Here is a 20,004-nt window from a genome sequence, read left to right on the forward strand (position 1 = left end):
GCAAACACACTGTGCTTGCAGCCCCTCCCAAGTGCTGGCAGGCCACTGAGCATGCAGACAGCCTACCCCAAAATAAGTAACGGGGAGAAGTAACACAACCCCAGAAGCATCTCAATACATAAAACTTCAAGTTAAAGATCAAACAGCACACTTGAATCTCTCAAGTCACCTGCTTGGCTCTCTTCTAAGTGTACCTTACTTTCTTTTGTTCCTGCTCTAAAACTTTTTAATAAACTTTCCTGCTCTAAAACTTGCCTTGGTCTCTCACTCTGCCTTATGCCCCTTGGTTGAATTCTTTCTTCTGAGGAGGCAAGAACTGAGTTGCTGCAGACCCATACAGATTTGCCACTGCTAACAGTTAGAATGAGATATAGAAAAACTGAAAGCAGATCCTGGGTCTCCTAGTACTTAGCCTGCCTCTGTGTAGTATCATAATCTTCAAGACAGAAAACTGAAGTGGCCATTCTCCTCTCAGAGAGTGCAAGGGTTGAGACCAGGAGAAACAGAGGCACTATTAAAGGCCAGGATTGAGGACACACAGCAGAGCCTGAGTGCATGGCACATTCTGCTGCCAAAATCCACCCCCTCTACAAGAAATATTTGTTCAGTGCCCATTATGGGCCAGACCAGGAATGTGGACATGAACTGGGGGTTCTCTGCCCTCCCTAAACTTACTTTTTAGGGGGGAGCTTCAAAATAAATAAGATAAACAAACTAGATAATTTAAGACACGGTGAGTGCTCTGAAGAAAGTGCAAGATGGAGACGCAATATGGAGGGGAATCAGGTTCGTTACTTAGGAGAGCTCAGAAAGGGCTTCCTGAGGGTGTGACTTTTGAACCAAGACCTCAGTGATGATTGAAACTCACTGATGGGAAGACTTGGTGAAGGGCTTCTCCAGGGAAGCTCGGGGGCAGGTTCTAGAAGGGAGGCAGGGCTGGCTGGCTTGGGGACACGCTGTGTGTGAGGAAGCAGTGGTTTTCTTCCTAACCTTTATAGGGTCCTACCTGTCTTGACTCTTGCCAGCTTCTTACCTACAAACAACTAGATGCGAGGGGTCCTATTTATCCTTTAGGGAGAAAAGATGATGCAAGCTGCTCTTTGCTATCATTTAGAATTTTAGACTTTTTCTTTATTACAGAGCGCTGTGTTAACCAGGCTGGGGGTGGTAGACACAGAAACTCTGAAGTCACCAGGGAAACTTCACAGCAATGCTTTGACTGGGACTATTCCCTGCCTTCATCTGGCAGAAAGGACTCAGTGTAGCTGCCCCATACTTGGCCAGACGTAAAGAGTTCTTTCTGCCCTCTGCATCTGTCCTCAATCCTCCCTCTCGCTCGCTCTCTTCTCCTGGAAGGGGTTTCAGCCACATTGTGCCTGCTGCTGCGGTCTTTTTCCTTCTTTCTGCTTCCCAAGTTTATACCAGGCTACTTATTAACACAGGGCCAGGTGTGTTATAAGCATCAGTGTGTATTGTGTGTGTGTGTGTGGATGAGCTTCAGTGGAGCACCTGAGAAAAACAAAAACCAAACTTACAGATATTAACCACAATGGCTCCAGTCTGGGACTCCAGCAGGCTGAGGCCTGAGCAAACTCATTCTTTTTTCAGTCAAGGAGCCAGGACATTGCAGAGTGCTGTGAAAATGTCCTTTACGTGTCCCAACACCTTATAAAGAGTTTGCTTATTTCCCCAGTACAGAAATTCATGGTGATCATAAAAATTAGGAAAACACAGAAAGGTAGTTAAAGTAACCACTGGTAATTACAGTTAGTATTGTAATTACAGTTAGTATTATATTTACTGTTTAATAAAAGCCAGATGAAATAATGAGATGGAATTATATAAGAATATTAAAAGATAAAGCATGGCAAAAATTAGTCTAACTATCATTTTATGGCTGTCCAGTAGTCTGGAAGGTGGATAAATCATAGTTTATTAAACATCTACCCTACTGGTGTATATTTAAATTCTAGCCAATTTTTCCATTACTTAAAAAAAATGTAATAAACAGCTGTGTGCATTCTCACACAGCTCAATATTCTTAGACTCTCAGCCCAGATTCAGATTATACCATTACTGAATGAAAAAGTATAAATATTTCTAATGCTCTTGATACCTCTTGCCCAAGCAAATTCTAGTTTCTGTGAGAGCCATAGACTGATTTGTGAGGTAGCCACCTGGCCACCCTAGAGGGCCCTACCCTAAGGTAGCTGTGTGCTAGTTTATGCCTATGTGGCTGATCACATGGTCCCATGGTGGGCTGGGAGAGGTAAAGTAGAGAAATGGAGGTCAGGGTATGGGGGGAAGGGCAAACTTGGGGATGTGGTAGGAAGCCCTTGTCCAGAATTCACATGGGTGAAGACATTGAGATACCTGGCCACAGGCCCTGGAAGACCACGGCTCTTTAGCCTGGAGATTCTTTCCCCTGGGACCAGTCTGGACAAGGGTGTGGAATGCCTGTGTCTGCGGAGCGTGGCGAAATTCTTTTTTTTTTTTTTGAGACCAAGTCTTGCTCTGTCACCCAGGCTAGAGTGCAATGGCACCCTCTCGGCTCACTGCAACCTCTGCTTCCCAGGTTCAAGTGATTTTCCAGCCTCAGCCTCTTGAGTAGCTGGGATTACAGGCACCTGCCACCACGCCAGGCTAATTTTTGTATTTTAAGTAGAGATGGGGTTTCACCATATTGGCCAGGCTGGTCTCAAACTCCTGACCTTGTGATCCACCTGCCTTGGCCTCCGAAAGTGCTGGATTACAGGCATGAGCCACTGCGCCTGGCCAGAAATTCATTTTTATTTGGAATATAAACTACAGTGAGCAAATTCATGTTTATTTGGTCTATTTGGAAACGTTTGGGAAAGAAACTGCAGTAAGCATTTGCCTGCCTATGGGGCCTCTTGTGCAGCCGTCTCCCACTTTCTCTGTGTGGGTGTTTCTACAGCAAAGTGAATTAGGCTTCCTGCTGTGCCACCACAATTAGCTGTGTGTCTACTTCCATTGTTAACATCCAATCAAGCAACAAGAAATAGCTGATTAGGAACATTTCTTTCATCTGGAGAACTATAGGCTGAGCCTTTTCTTTCAAAGAGGGTGGGGTGGACACCATTTTCCCTTTGGTGATGAACTCTTGTTCCAGAAAGTATAAAACCCACTTACGCCAACACTGAAAAACCAAACCCAGAATGTCAAGATAGCAAATATATTGATGTTATACTGCTTAGGGGAAACATTAATATTGTATGTATCAACCTTGTAGAGCAAAGCTTTAGAGCTACTTATGAACCCTGGAAATTAAAAGGGAGCAAAACTGGGGGACACTCTCTCCCCCGTGAGGAGAGTTTGGCCAATGTCACATTACCCAGTGGTATTTATTAAGGTCTGCATGTGTTCTGTTGCTTGCTCTGCAGAAGAAAATGTATTGGGGTAATAGCAAAGGCGCATGTACCCAGGGCCAGTGCTGGGTTTGATGGACGTCCGCGTGGCGGTCAGCGTGTGTCGCCAGGTGTCTTTGTTTCTCTCTCAACATTCCCTTTCTCCTGCCTGTTCAGGGTTCCTGTCTCAGAATAAAAGCCCCAGAAGGACCATGACTTTTTTTTTACTGCTCAGTTCAGGTAATATACAAGGCTATAGTCATTTTTTATGGCCAACAGTCTTGATTCTGAAATTCGAATGTGCATGCCAAGATGTTAATCAAAATTCTGAACTTGACTCGCAGCTAAATCTTCCACCCTTCCCCAGTATGGGTCTGTGGGGAGGGGATGTGACTTTTGTCCTCTCTGCTTTTCCCTGTTCCCCTCCTTCCACACTCAGGAGCTGAAATAGAGGGGAGAGAAGGAGGAAGGCCTGAAGGTGTGTAAGGCTTACAATGACTCTTGGAGGCTGCAAAATCCTCTTTTGTCCTCTTGAGTGTACACTTTCTGAGACCTCTTCAGCCCTTTGGCTCAATCCAGTGGACCAGACCCCAAAGGACTCCACCCAGCTCCCTATCTCCTATAAATACTCGCCCCTTGTTCAATGAACTCCAGGAGTGTGAGATGACCTGTCTACAAATGTACTCGGGCTCTGCTTCCCGAGTGCAACTGCAGGGGTGACCTTCAGCATCTGGAGTGGTGAGGACTCCAACCCTAGTTCACTGTCTCTGCATGGATGGGGCACCTGGTCTCCTTCTCTCCCAGTTCCCAGGACCACAGGTGGAAGCCGTCTGCCCTCAAGCTCCTGCCACCTCACCTCCTGCTCCTGCCCAGCTCCGTGGCTCCGGCAGCCCTGCCAATCTGTGTAGACCCTATAGAACCTCGTCTCAGGGCCTTGGCACTGGCTCTTCCCTGTGCTGGAAAGACATTTCCCTCAGTTGCCTGTGTGGCTAATCCCTTTCCTCCTATTTGTTCAAAAGTCACCCTTTTAGCAAGTTCTATTCTGGCCACCATATTTAACTTTCTCCTGTCCTGCCTCCAGTCCTGTACCCCTGAGTCTGCTCTATTTTTTTCTATGGTGCTTATCACTTTCCAACCTACTGTGCTATTCACCCGTTTATTATATGTATGCTGCTGATGCACCTGCTTCCAATAGGATGGAAGCTTGAGAGGGCAGGGGTGTTGGTCTGCACTGCTCACTGTTGGATGCTAGATGATTAGAGGGATGACTCAAAACGTCAGTGCTCAATGAGGTTTTGCTGAGCATGCAAATGAAGCAGCAATCTCTCAAAATCCTCTTTTCTCTCGTGTAACTCTTTCAATGTTTGAAGTCCTGGATATTGCCTTTTAAAACTTACGTATTTTGATTTGGCTACTCTCTTTATGCAATTTCATATCTAATTCAGCTGTCTATTGGACATTCAAGTTAATAACCCTTTCAGTATTTTTTCGTAGAAAATGGTGGAATTGTGTTACTATTTTTCATGATTTTCAGCATGTTTCATATTAAAAAAATTAAAGTAGTCTTGATTAGTTTATTTTCCCTGGGGCCTGGAAATGACAGAATTTAACACGTGAGCCAAAAGGTCAAATAATGTGAAAGTCACTGTCCGGTTGGACAGAATATTCATAGTGGGTGCCTCTTGTCCTCCTCCTCCAGCCTGAGATCTTGTGCCCACCCATCTGCCCTGTGCATCTCTGCCATCATCACCACCCCCGTTGTCTGTATTCAGAATGACTCGCTGTTCCCCCCACACACCGTGCACTTTAGTCTCTCCTCCTCCGCACCTGCTGGGGAGCCTCCCGGGGAAGCCGCTTCTTTTGTAACCCTGCCTCTTTCTTTTCAGGACACAATTTTCTCACCATCTCTTCCTGGATGCCTTTCTTCATTCCCGCATGTTAGCTGTCACCCTCCTCTGGTCATCATCCTGCACCTACCTGCATTACAGACTGTTACATTGCACACTGCACTGAACAATTCATATATCTATATAAAGTAATTCTATCATATATCTATCATCTATATCTATCTATCATCTATCTGATCCCCTTTCTCTTTCTATCATGTATCTATCTATATCTACCTATCTAATCGTCTATCTGATCCCCTTTCTCTTTCTATCATGTATCTATCTATCTATCTCTATCATCTTTTTTATCTATATCTATTATCTATTATCTGTCATCTATCTGATCCCCTTTCTCTTTCTATCATGTATCTATCTATATCTAATCATCTATCTGATCCCCTTTCTCTTTCTATCTATCATGTATCTCTATCATCTTTTTTATCTATATCTTTCTATTATCTATCTATCTCTATCATCTTTTTTATCTATATCTATTATCTATCTATCTATAATCTATTTATCTAAAAGCCAGAAGGACCTGAGGGCAGTTTCTATGAATCCTTTTTTCTTCATATTTATAGTCCTAGGAACAACCACAGAGCCTGGAAAACACCCAAATGCCTTGAGGGTAGAGTCGATGACTTATTTCCATTTGTGTATTTCCTGTACCTATCAAGGCGCTCAATTATATTGAATGAAAAACTGAATGGATACAATTTGTCTTCACAGACCAAGAATTCCCTAGCCCCTGTAAAACTAAGCTGGCTCTACTGTTCCTTTCTGGGGCTCACCATATCTAGCTCCATGCTTGCTGTTGTCCCGTGTGTGCATTTGCTGTAACTGCTGTGTGTTTCCCATGTGTGTTGTGTGTCTCCCGCCTAAGTTCCTTTGGCATCCTTGCCAGCCCACAAGACCTAGACTCTGATCCCACCTCTCAATGAACTGTGTGTCCTCAAGTACATCAGAACCTCTCTGAGCTCTGCCTTTTTATTGTTAACATAGAGAAAAATCTATGATGCCATTAGGCTTTACTGCAACCCCAAGAGCTCAGTACTGACTGGAGTCTTGTGGTTGGTGAGGTGCTCTTGAGACTCTTGCCCACAACTTTTCTGCCCTTGAACTTGCTTCTGCCTTCTTGGCATGTGGCCAGGCCATCCCAGCCTCACACCCCACAGCGCAGAGGATCCCAGAGCACTCCCTGTAAACCCACAGAGGCCCCTGCAGCCTGCACACTTCCCAGATCTGAGCAAAGCTGGGCTTCTGGCTGCCTTGTCCTTGCTAGATCAAGCTCAGAGGTGCTCAGAGTCATGCTGGGAGGGTCTCCTTCCATCATCAAGAATGAAAGGCACTGACTGGGCCTGTGAGTTACAACCAACATCCTCAGCAGCCTCCTCCTATGGGGCCCTGGACCCCTCTAGCTCACCTGGCATCCTTCTTTCCCATGTCTACAGCCGGCTCCTTGCCTGGCATGAAACAGAGCAGGGGGTACAGCTGAGCCTTTCACGGCAGTTTTCTCTGCAGCATTTTAAACTGCTCATGGCAAAGTCTTCTCCCTAGAAAGAAAGGCCATTCTTGCCCCTCTCCTTCTCTCCAAAGATTTGACTTCAAAGGATATTTTTGAAGTCCCTGATACAAGCTACTTTATTTGTGCTATAAATACAGGGGCAATGGGTGCCAAAGGGCACCAGTCACCATTTCGGTGCTTGAGAAAAAAAGGACAGATCATATTTATTTATGTGTCTCTATTTGTAACTCAAAGTAGAACAAAGAAAGTGCTGAAAATGGTGGGTAAGTTATGTCGTGAGCAGCACAAGGCCAGGCATAGCCAAATCCACACACATTTGTCTCTCTCCACAGGGTCAGACTTTACCAATGCTATTTCAATAATAAAAACCACGGGCTCTGTGGGGTTCCTGAGGAGGCAGTTGTCTTTAGGCCTCCCATGCACTCAGGAGTCAGAGCCACTGTGGCATGCAGGCTCAAGCCACTGCACAGGCCAGTCAACATTGCAAACCATGCATGATAGTACACTTAATCAATCTATAAATGTTATAGATGAGAGTTTTCACATCAAACAGAGTGACATTTAACATCAACAGAAAATGGGATAACAAACAAACCAGTACAAGGAACGTGGTGTGGACAACGAGCACCTCTTGGGTGGATCCTGACAGTCCTCAAGGGAGAGTCCTTCAGGTGGACATTTCCTTTGGTGCTGATCACAAGTGACAGTAAGATGTGTATGGAGGTGGCTGTGTTGAGCCGGTGAGGTCCTGCTCTTTGATAGACCATGAGTCCTGTGGTGAGGATGATAGTAAAGGGTCACACCCCCATCTGATTGGATGCCATCTCTTGATTAGGTGCACATCTGGTCCCTGCTGGCATGATGCCTTTTGAAGTATAAGATGGGGTCATGTTTTAAGACAGAGTCACTTATGCCAATGATGCTGTATGTAATGTACCCTCGTGTGACTGGGGGACATTATGTTAACCTGTGTAGGGGGTGCTTCTAACAATGACCTCAAAGATTAGAGATCTTCCAAAAAAGAAGGCCATGTCTTTATAACTCCCAGGGCACGGTATGTTGTAGACTCAAATATTTGCTGAATATTGGAGTTTTGAGACAGGAAAGATCAACTTTGATTTGGCTATTTCCACTCTCCTAGAAAAAGTAGAAAGAATGTTTTACAGGCACTGAGGCACTCAATTGAAACCCTGGTATGGTTGCAGCAGACTATGTACAACCAACGCTCTGGCAGGAACTCGGCCGTTCAAAAAGCGGGAAAGAGGTTCCTGCTCATGGAGGCGGAGGCTCCTGCTCCCCTGCCTGGACTGTGCTTCCCCTGTGGAGCTTGTTCCCCACTCGGACCTCAGCTATGAGGCACCTGCTATGCCCACACTGTCTCCACTGGCTTTCCCTGGTTACTCATAATTTTTACACTCCTTTTATAAATTTCATAGCACTTGATGTAACCTGAGATGACTCAGCTTATTCACTTTTCCTTGATTATTGCTGCATTTGTGCATGGGAATGTAAGCTCCCAATGGACCAGGCCCACGTCTCAGTCACTGCTCACCCCAAGTCCCTGACACAGTGTGGGGCTGGATGAGGCCTTCCATACCTGTCATTACCTGAGCTGACAGGAAGGTAGCCAAACCCCTTTTGTGACCACAGTATGGAGGCCTCAGCTGTCACGACAGAGGGAGGCAGGTTTCCGGCATATGGCAGCTTCACAGTGCCCAAACAATCAGCTCCCCGTTCTCTTACGTCACCTCACAATGGCAGGGGCCTTTCCAGCACCCACTTCTAGGGCACACAGGGCCTTCCCGGCAAACACTCAAGATGATGCTTAGGTTTGGATCGAGATTTCTTTCTGAGGCCCTGACCCACATTCTGAGATAGAAGGCACTCTCCAGTGGCATTGTCTAAGTCTCCTATGCAAGACGATGTTGTCAAATATGGCAATAACCCAGCGATTATTTCTAATGCTCCTGAAAACTATTTACAGTAATCCCCAGCCCCACTTGCTAGTAGTGCATCTACAGGCTTACCTTTGGAGCCAGTGCCGCCGGAATTTGGTCTTAGAATTTGTTGATTGCGTTGTCCGAGTTAGAAGACTCACCCATGATGTGAACATGGGTTTTGCGTCTCAGTTGATCTGTAAAATTCACAGCACCTCAGGAAATCTTTGAAAATTACAAATCTGATCACATCCCTCCTTTTCTTAAAGGGCTTCGATGACATCCCATTTTCCTGAGGATAAAATGTAAACTCCTTAGGTAGTTAAAAGGTCTTCTAACACCTCCCCTCACCTCCCCTCTTCTCACTCTACTTATATCGTGGGTTCTGACCATGCAGACTTCTCTTCTGTTCTTAGGCAAGATTCATTGTCTCTGAGCTTTCACACATGGTGATCTTCCGCCTGGAACGGCACACTTTTTTTTTTTTTTTTTTTTGAGATGGAGTCTCACTCTGTCACTCAGGCTGGGGTGCAATGGGGAGATCTCAGCTCATTGCAACTTCTGCCTCCCAGATTCAAGCAATTCTCCTGCCTTAGCCTCCTGAGTAGCTGGGATTACAGGCACCTGCCACTACCCCCAGCTAATTTTTTATATTTTTTTGGTAGAGACGGGGTTTTGCATGTTGGCCAGGCTGGCCTCAAACTCCTGACCTTAAGTGAGGCACCGTGCCTGGCCTAGAATTGTACACTTTTGTTTGCCTACACCTAATGGCTAATACCCATTACTGAAATCTCAGCATAAATGTCTGCTCTCCAGGGAGGTCTCCTGGGCCCACTGTCTGTGTCAGGACTCCTACTCTGGGCATCTCAGCAGCCTGTGCTCACCACCATGGCAATCATGACATGTTATTATGTGTATCTATTTAGTGTCTACCTTCCCTGCTAACTGTGCATGTTAAGAGGAAAGGGGCCCTTTTGCCTCAATTCCTATTCCATCTCTCACACTAAACAGCATATTTGGCAAATGGAAGAATGAAGGAATAAATGAATGGGGACAGGAAGTTGGCCCAGGAGCTTTCAGAGGTGCTCCAGTTTTAGGACTCAATGATTTTCTCAGCTCCCTTGATTCCAGTTGGAACCTCTCCTAGTTCTTTTCCTAAGCCTTGCTCACTCGGTTTCTTACTTCTCTCTTTTACATTAATTTGTTTACTTCTGAGCTCAAGATCTCTGTCAAATTATTCTTCATCAAGTCATCTGGCTCCTGGCTCATTACCAAATTAGCATTTTGAAAAACCACTCTGGCTTTGTGCATGCATGAGAGTACTCAGGTGCAGAAAGGGCTACATCGTGACGTGTGCACACTAGACAAGAGGGTGTGACATTTGTATCAGTGACTACACGTCAATGTATAGGATTGGTGCTTCAGAGCAAAGGACAGGGGCTCACAATTATTTTTCTCATTCCGTATCTGAGGGAGATAAGATTAATTCCATAAATATCAGCATTTTCTGTAGCATCAATTCCCAGGGAGACTAAAAAAGCCTGCCCTTGAAAGGAAACTACCAGCATCGCAACAGTCTGCACCAACCCCTTCCTCCTTTGCAGAATTTTTATGAGAGCGGTATCTGCATTCAGAGTAGACTCTATGTGTTTGGTAGCATTTAGAGATGGTCGAGTATCTTCATTTGTCTCTGAAATGGGATCCCACGTAATATAACTTTGCAAGGAATAAATATTCTTAATATGATAAAATGACTATTTGTAATTTTTATTTGTTGATTAATTACTGAGTTGTGCCAACTTTTTCTGGCAGGATTTAAAAATCCAGGCTGGTGTGCAGTGGCACAATCATGGCTCACTGCAACCTCTGCCTAGCAGGCTCAAGTGATTCTCGTGCCTCAACCTCCCGAGTAGTTGAGACCACAGGTGAGCAGCACTAAGCCTGGCTAATTTTTGTGTTTTTAGTAGAGACGGGGTTTTGCCATATTGCCCAAGCTGATCTCGAACTCTTGGTCTGAAGTGATCCTCCCTCCTCAGCTTCCCAAAGTACTGGGATTACAGGTCTGGGCCACTGTGCCCAGCTGTCAGTAAACTTTTTCTGTAAAGGGCCAGAAGGTAGAGAGAGTGTAGGCTTTGTGGGCCCATTCATATTCTTTGTAGCCACTACTTAGCTCTGTCACTGTAGTACAAAAGCAGCCATAGATAATGCACAAACAACATGCATGGCTGTGCTCCAGCAAAGCTTTATTACAGCAGTGGGTGGTGGGCTGGATTTGGCCAATGGGCTGTAGCTTGCTGATTCCTGCTTATAAAGGTATTGATACTCAGTAAACACCCCTTAATATAGTCTCCTTTTATAAATGTTCTCATTACATGTGAAAAGAATGTTTAGTACACTGCTGGAGTGTTCTATATGTGTCAATGAAGTCAGCTAAGGTATAGTGTTGTTCAAGATGTTTATGTCCTCAATGTGTGTTTGTGTTTTTATTGTTTGTTTTTGTCTTTTTGTCTCCTTGTTCTAGCAATTCCTTAGGGGAGCATTAAAATCTCCATTGATATTGTGTGTGTGTGTGTGTGTGTGTGAGTGTGTGTGTGTCTAATTCCACTTTTTCTGACTTATTTCTTTCTTTTTGATTCTACTAGAATTTGCTTCAGATATTTCAAATATCTGTTATTAGGTACATAATCATCTATAATTATGTCTTTTTAATGAATTAACACCTTTAAAATAAAATTCCATTTTTCTTCTTAGTTATATTCCTTTTTTTGAAATCTACTTTGTCTGTTAACATAGCTACTCCAGCTTTCTTTTGATTCATCTTTTTACGATATTTATTTTCCCACCTTCTTACTTTTAACATAGCTACAATTTAAAGTATGTTTCTTGTATCCAGAACATAGTTTTACTTTTTGAACCAAGCTAGTAATCTTTGATTTTTTCTTTTGATGTTCAGCCACTTATATTTAATGTAATTGTTGATTAGTTTAAATGTACTGTTTTGCTGTTTTTTTTCCTGTTTGTCCTATCTGTTCTTTATTCTTTTTTCTCCTTTTCCTGCCTTCTATTTGATTACTTGAGTACTTTTTTATGGATTCATTTTATCCCTCATATTGATTTATTAGCAATACAGGTTTCATTTAGTGTTTCTCCAGAGTTTCCAACATATGATTTAATTTATTACAGTCTACCTTCACTTGGCATCATCCACTTCACCTGCAGCATAAGATACTTAAGACTGTAGACTTCCACTTTCCATCTCCTGTCCTTTGTGCCACTGTTGTTAGACATTTTGCTTTTACATGTGTTGGCTCTGAAATATGTCCTCTCAAAAGATGGAGTGTAATTCACCTCCCCTTAGTGTGGCCTGGACTTAATGACTTTCTACTAGAGTTTAGAACATGATAGGAATGTTGGTGTGTGACTTCTGACTAAGTCATTACGAGCACTTCAGCCTCTGCCCTGTTTTCTGTCTTGGATTCCTCACTCCGGGGAAGCCAGCTGCAGTGTCATCAGGACACTCACGTAGCCCATGTGGAGAGAAATAGGCCTGCTGCCAACAGCCAGTGAGGGTCTGAGGCCTCCCACCAACAGCCAGTGAGGTGGAAGCAGATTCCCCAGCCACAGTTGAGCCTCCAGATGATGGTATCCTTCACTGACTCCATGACTACAACCTCATAAAAGACTCTGAGCTAGAACCACTCAGTTAAGCCACTTCCAAACTCCTGACCCTTAATAGCTGCGACACAACAAATGTTTGTCATGTTTGGCCACTAAGTAATTAGTGTATTTTGCGATGCATCAATAGTGAATACAAACTAACTTTCATTGTTATCATTTTTTAAGCAGTCAATCATCTTTTAAAGAGATTATAAATTTCATATTTAACTACATATTTTCCATTTTTCCAATGCTCTCATTCCTTTTTGTTTGTGAAAATTTCTATCTAGTATTATTTTTCTTCTACTTGAAGAACCCTGGTGATTTCTTGTATCCGCTGGCAAAGAAACTGTACTAGGATTGGGGCAAAACACATTATTATACAGACAATTATAATTGGGATAAGGAAAGGGAGCATCTGTTGAGCCACAGGTGAAAACCACCAAGAAGGACCAGGGCGGAGGACAGGGTCGTAGGAGTGTTTTAACTCCTCTTGGAGCTTTTTTTTTTTTTTTTAAAGTTTGTAAATTGGTCTCAACTACCCCTGACTCGTTGAGATAATAGCAGCATTCTTCCTGTAAGAATAAACATGTCCCTCCTTTTTCTGCCGTAAGCAAGTCTAAGGCCTGCCTGTTCTGTGCTGCGACCTGTGCTACCGTAGTGATCTGTCGCTGTAGGGAGGCCAGGGACTCGGCCGATGCCTCAATGGCCAACTGCAGGTGAGTAGACAGATCTTGAGATGTTTGGATTGAGTGGGTGAGGGCTCCTTTTCCTAGCCCTGATGCCACTAAGGAGGAGGCTAAGGAGATGCCTAGTACTAAGGGTAGGAAAATAGCCTGTTTGCTTTTATTTCACGGCCTTGGCTCGGTCCAGGCTAGCAGATGGCTAAGTTCGTCCTGACTATATAGGGTCAGGCCAGGGATGAGAGAGACGGGTAAGCACAAGGTGTGATTACCAGTTGAGTTAAGAACTTTAGTTAGCGTGGAGTTACACCAGAAGTAGCCTCTGGGCGGTGCCGGGGCGCTGGTAAGCATCCTGGTCTGGTTACACCAAGAGGCATTTGGGGTAGAGTAACAGAATGGGAACTTGTGTCTTGTAGGGTCTGAGAATAGTGGGACCTGTCCTTTCGGGACTGGTGGTATAGGGGTGGATGAATTTATTGTATAATTAAAGGGGGTAGGGAGAGGAACTGCTGCTAATGGAGGTCTTCTGAGGGCTGCACAGAGGAAGCAGTGGGAGAGGTTTTGTACCCCTGTGGATTGGAGCAATTGTGCACCTTCTGAGATTAAAGTTAACCACGAGAAGGGGGAGGACTTGGCCTGGTCAGCTGCCGGTTGAAGCTGGCTGGCAAGCTCTTTCTCGGCTGACTGGATTGAGGAGGCTAAGTCGGATAACCCTGTGACAGTGGTTTTAAGGGTCCTGGCAATGCGGATCTTGGCTACTGGATACATAAAAGTTCTGTGCTCATATAGTTCTCCATCTACACCGGAGGCCCAGCGGGGGTCCCAAGGGTCAAAGATTTGGAGGTTAAATCGTTAAAGCCGTCCCATCCTCCAGTGGAGGTATTGACATAGAACATTGGGTCAGATCCTTTTTCAGTACGAATTAATGCCTCATGGATATTGCACCAGTGCCACGGACAGCCTACATTTTCTTTGACCCAGCTGGTATTGCATTTGGAGTTACTTTGATCATACAGGAAGCAAAGTGCAGGGTGTTTTAGGAAGCAAAGTGCAGGGTGTTTTCTAGCTGGGCCTAGGGAAGAGAATTTTAGACCTAGGAAAGCTATGGGTGCCTGGCGCCCTGCTGGCAGGCATGCTGCCGTGGCTACTAGTCTAGAGGAGACTGCCTGTCCGGAACTCCAATTCTCAGTGAGGGAAAAAAACCCAGTGAGAGGGAGTCTGAGAGGGGGCTCGTCAAAGCGAACTTCATGTTGGTGAAAGTTCTGGAGGGAGCCTTGCCACACCAGTTCGTCTATATAGGACAACAGATTTTCAGGCCAGCGAAGGGTGTTAGCAAAAGTAGGGAATGACCAGCTTTCCTCGAGAAGAACCTGAATAAATTGTTGGAGCCTGTCACATGAAGAATTCATGCGGTATTTGATTTAGAGAGTTTCAGTTTGGTTGGGGAGAGGGAGGTGACAGTCCAAGTGGCCTGATGTTGTGTAGGTGCCTTCTTAAGTTGGGAAATACGGTACCAGGAGGGAAGGCCTATAAGTTTAGCTGCCGACGGTGTTGTAAGAATTACCATATAGGGGCCTTTCCACTGCGGGGAGAGACCTCTTGCCTGGAGGTCTTTTACTAGTACCTGATCTCCTGGGGTTATGATGGCCGGACTGTCTGGGCTGAGTGGTCCGGGCTGTGGAAGGCTGCGGTCGGCGTGTTCTCTTAGCAGCTCCCTTAACAGGGTGAGGTAGGGCAGGTACGTGCCAAGAGGTGGGGTATTCACAGGGAGCTCTTGAAAGAGAAAGGGGTGCCCATATAGGAGTTCAAAGGGGCTAAGGCCTGTGGGGCTTCGGGGTGCTGCCCGGAGCCCCGCGAGGGGAAAGGGAAGTAAGGTTACCCACGATTGGCGCTTCTAGAGAGCCAATTTGATTAGGTGTTGTTTGACAAGGCCGTTGGCACGTTCCACTTTTCCAGAAGACTGCGGATGGTATGGAGTGTGTAGCTTCCAGTTAATGCCAAGTGTGGTTGTCACCTGTTTGACTACTTTGGAGATAAAAGCAGGCCAAATCTCGGGATTATCTGTTCAATGAGGGTTGAAGCTACTACCTCTGCTGTTTTATGAGTGGTAGGGCAGGCTTTAATCTAACCTGAGAAAGTGTTTACTAAAGTAAGAAGATAACTTGATGTATTTGCTTTAGTAAGGAATAAAAGGAAGGATGGTAGATTATGGGTTCAAGAAAGTTATATAGTGGTCTAGGCGGCAGGGCAGTGAAGGCGTCTGGCGGTAGGTGGAGGGAGTGCCATCAATCCTTATAACAGACATTGAGGAGGGGTGGCTGGGCCTGCTAAAAGATGGCAAAACAGAGTAGGTAGCCCTTGTGTCTAGTAAAAAGGAAATGGACTTACCCGCTACCTGAAGCATTACCCTAGGCTCGGCAAGGGTGAGAGGGGTTCCTGAGTCTGGGCCTCTTCAGTCGTCATCCAGTTGGAGGAGCTAGAGGGCACCTTCGCCATCCGGGGAGGGGTCGCCATGTGGAGACACAGCGGCCGCTCCGAGGCTGGGGCAGTCTGACCTCCAGTGCCCCATTTGTTGGCAGTTAGGGCACGGGCGTGTTGGCGGCTTGGGGTTTGGGCACTGTTTTGCCCAATGACCTGGATTGCTGCACTTGAAACAGTTGCAAGGCGAGTAGGACGGTTGCTGTTGGCTGGGGCACCGGCTGGCCCAGTGTCCTGAGTTGCTGCACTTGAAGCAGGCGCCAGACGGGGCCCGGGAGATTGTACCTCTACCTCTCCTGCCGGGGCTCTTAGGGAATGCCGGTTGCAGGGCAGCTGCCAGGGCTTGGGTTTGGAGCTGAACTTTTTGTTTCAGGCTTGCCTGTCGTTGTACCTCAGCCGCCTCCTCTCAGGAATTAAAAACTTTGAACGCCAGCTTTACTAAGTCCTGGATAGGGGTTTGGGGGCCCTCCGCTGCCTCATCCAGGATTAGCAGATATCACTGCCCGCAGCAAATGTGTTAGGAGTTGTAGATGTAGTGGACTGGTATGACACTATGGGGAGGTGGAAATAAGAATGGGGGTAAGATGGAAGCCAAGGAGTTAGCTGGGCAGGGTTAAAAGAACAAATGGGAACTAACGGGAATTAAAATGGCGGCCGAATGGCAGCAGAAGAACTAAAATGGCGGCAGAGAAAAAAGGAAGTAAGATGGCGGTGGTGAGGAAGCAGGTAGTAAGATGGCGGCAGTGCAGAAGGAGATGGCGGCGGAGAGACTAAGATGGGGACCCCCTGGACAGGATTAACGGCAAGAGAGGCCGGCCAGACTTCAAGGGGAAGGCTAGCCACAGGGACTTGCGCCAGCGAAAACACTTGGTGGCAGCAGTCCGACTAGAGCAGAGGTCCCAGAACCTTTGAAAAAATTTGATTTTTGACTATTTGCCTTGCCTCTGACAAAAATTGGTAAGGTTGTTTAGGATATTGAAGTCGAGTGTGCCTTTGGGGGGCCAGCGAGATTGGTTGTCCAAGGTATATTGCGGCCAGGCAACTGTGCAGAAGAAAATTAGTCGCTTTCGTTTTAAATTTTGGTTGAGTTATAAAGTTGGAAGTTTGCGCAGGAGGCACCCTAAGGGGGTGTTTTGCGTGATTTTGGACTGGGTGGACCCCATCCTCTTCCCTTTATGGCAGCGGTCTGAGGGACAGCAGAAGCATCCTTCTGGGGTCACTCAGACCACGCGGCTCCTGGAGCCTCGGATCGGCTACTTCAGACATGGACGTCTCTGAGTCGTCAGTGCCAATTTGGACTTCCCCTGGGGAAGTAAACTTGGGTCACCTGGTGACCCGGACTGGCCTTCCCTTGAGGAAGGAAACTCTCCCTGGGCGTGCGCATGACTCTCGGCCAGGGAGGAACGGACAAAAGGAAAAAGGAGGGGTACTCACCTAGCGTCGGCCGAATTGGAGTGGAGTAGCTGCAGCAACTGCGACCTGGCAGCAAGTAACCAGACGAAATGGATGGATGGCCGTGGAGGAGAAGCCTGACCTGACTGAGGGAGAGGACTGATCCGACCAGGAGGGGAGTCCCCCTGAGCCTCTGGGCGGGCTTAGGAGGTGTCCCCTCCCGGGTTTCGGCACCAACAAAAGGCAATGGAAGGGCACCATGGATCAATAAGGCCGAGAGGTGAGACAAAGAGGGCAAAAATCTTCTTTATTGAGCCCTCGGGCGAGGTTCACTGGTCCGCAGGGGGAGGACCAGGGAAGTCGTGCTGTGCCAAAGGTGCAGCGCGCTTTTATGGATGCTGGGTGGGGAGTGGGCGGGGTAGGGTCGGGGTCAGTTGAGTTTCGTGCTTCTGAGTGTGGCACGCCCTAGTGGGCATGCGCGTTAGTCGGGGTGGCGGGAATAGGAAAAGTGAACCCGGAAATGCTGAGTCAGGGTATCCAAGGTGGTGATCGCCATCTTGGAGTCTTCACCGGAGTCCAATCAATTTCTTGTAGTAAAAATCTGGTGGTGATTAATTTTATCTCAGTTTCATCCTCTAAAAAGTGTTTAGCCTTTAGTTTTCAAAAAAACTTTTCATTTGGAACTAATTTAAATCTCATAGAAGTTACAAATTTAATACCAAGATTTCTCATATACCCTTTATCCAGTTTCCTCTATAACACCCTAAACATAGCACATTTATCAAAATCAGAAAACTGACGTTACAACAGTACTATTAACTAAACTAAAAATTTAATTTGGATTTCACCCATTTTTACATGCACCTGCTTTCACGGGCATATCATTCTCTGAGGTTTTATCACATTTATGGACTGGAGTAGCCACCACCACCACAGTGGGGGCTCTCTTTAATTTCCCCTGTTGTGCTGGGACCTGAAACTGCTTCAGGCTGTAATCTGGGGTTATGAGCAGGGTTATCTCATTTTTTTTTCTTTTTTTATGGTTCATATTTTTATACTGTCAAGGTTCAGTGCCTGAAAGTTATTATTACAGATATATTCATCCAGTTTTTGACTTGATTTTAGTGGAAAGAGAAATATGGTACCTGCTATTTATTATGGATGGAAGTACACGTATACATGCAGGAAAAAATTCAATTGCTCAACTTTCTCGGACACAGGTAATGGAGCTGACGAGCTGTCAGGCTGGTCTGTCTCTTCTATTGGAAGAGCAGCAGCTGGAACTTTGAATTTCCTCCTCTTTACTGGATCCCATATTAATATGTACATTATCCCTTAAATGGCCTACTGTTATCTCCTGATTTCCTGCATCAATCTGTTTCCCCAAGTTAGAATTAGGTGAAAACGCCTCTCCAAATCATCTCCCATTTTCGGTTTTACTCTCCTGCTTTCGGGGGACTTTCTTTTAATTCTACTTTTTAATCAACAGGCAGTTTTTATTTTTATCTTCAGCAATGTCAGTTTCAAGATGATCTCAGGCTTGGTTCCTTGGTTACATAAATTTTCTCCATCTAATGCTATTGTGTCACCAGGCATTTACAGAAATCCAATTCTCAGAGAATGTCAAAATTGATGAGATTAAATGTTAAGAATGACAGTCATCTGATTTTATAGCTGACAGGAAGAGTAAAGGTTATAATTATACAAAAATATTTCTGGAAGGATAGTCAATGTCAAGACAAACTACCCACTGTAGTGAGATTTGGGGGCTTGAGGAAGGGTCATAAGGGGAAAAAGAACGATGTGTTTGCCTCAAGTTTAGTTAAAGTTGCTGACAAGCAGAATGAACAAAATAATACAGACGGATATATTTATTGCTTTATTTCTGGGTCTCTGTGGTTCTGAAAAACTAATTTCTCCTTCCCGTTTACTTGCCTGTCATTTGAGCATGATCACTCACGATTTATCTAAACAATGGAATTATTGTGATGATGAATACAAAAGTGTTTTGAAATTTTTTTTTTTTTAGTTTCTTACATTTCTTATTATGGGAGAAGGTAGTCATAAATACAAGCTACAATCATGTAGCCAAAATATCTTCACAGATGGGTGTTTTAGTGAAAGGCTGGGGATTGTAGCTAAGTTACATAGGTATCATTAGCCCATCGCAGTGCACCCCCGTGAACTCAACACCAGACATAACTCCTCAGACCATACGTCATCTCTAACTGAAAAGTCAATAACAAAGTCGTATTTCCACCCAGCATGACACAGCTATCCTGCTTAGAACAAATACAAGCTCACCCTTTCTCCAGAAGAGAACACAGAGTTTTGGGGGAAGTCTATTCTAACATTACAATCTCCCTAAGCATTTGGGCCCCTTCCTGTACAGCATACCAAAGCCGTTGTGGCATTTCAACTTCATCTAGTTGAGCTACCTTTGGGTCCACATTTCAGCCAACCAGCCAACCCATCAGCCAAACAAATGGCCAGAGCTCCTTCTCACCCCTTCAGCTACAACGTTAAGTCCAGAATTGCTGCTTGCTAGGGCACATATCAAGAGATTTGACTTCATTCTACTTGGTGTTTCTTGCTTCACTATCCCATGCTCTTAATATCCATCCCCATACACATTCCTGGGATTTCTGTTTGTATAAATTGGAAAAGTCATTTAGTTCTTTTGGAGCACAGTACCCTGTCTCATGTGTCACTTTGTACCTCACCTTTTGAGGCTGGGACTTCAGTCTAGTTATGGATATAGAAGCAAAAAAGGTGGTGGGATAGGCTCTGAGGAGAATTAGCAGAGCTTTGCAAGGCAACTACCACAGAGGAGGCCATTGCACTTTCCTCAGCACAGAAGGTTTGACATTCCCCGACAGGGGTGGAAGGGCTGCTTCTATTGGCAAAGAAGGCTCAGCAGAATTTAGGGGCTCCATGCTGCCACTTCATCAGGATCTGCCCATTGGTACCATTGCAATATTCAGGATCCAGTTTCTTCCCAATCAATGCTCTCACTTGAACAGAAGATGTTCCGTGAGGCTGAGAATTCAATTTATATTGTAATTCAGCCACTCC

At 45.3% G+C, this 20,004-nt stretch overlaps 1 protein-coding gene and 1 long non-coding RNA gene across 2 annotated transcripts in view; one reads left to right on the top strand and one right to left on the bottom strand.

Annotated features, from left to right (window-relative positions):
- Positions 1–20,004, top strand: part of ACTR3B (actin related protein 3B) — a 980,748-nt gene that overhangs the window by 627,643 nt on the left and 333,101 nt on the right. The window lies entirely within an intron of this gene.
- LOC129398372 (uncharacterized) lies at positions 1,634–17,391 on the bottom strand. Its single transcript, XR_008626109.1, has 5 exons — positions 16,972–17,391; positions 15,448–16,088; positions 8,810–9,011; positions 6,681–7,919; positions 1,634–3,810 (listed from the first exon to the last, which is right to left on the bottom strand). It is a non-coding gene; the product is annotated as an uncharacterized LOC129398372 (long non-coding RNA).

Source organism: Pan paniscus, chromosome 6 (genome assembly GCF_029289425.2).
Source record: "Pan paniscus chromosome 6, NHGRI_mPanPan1-v2.0_pri, whole genome shotgun sequence".
NCBI lineage: Eukaryota > Metazoa > Chordata > Mammalia > Primates > Hominidae > Pan > Pan paniscus.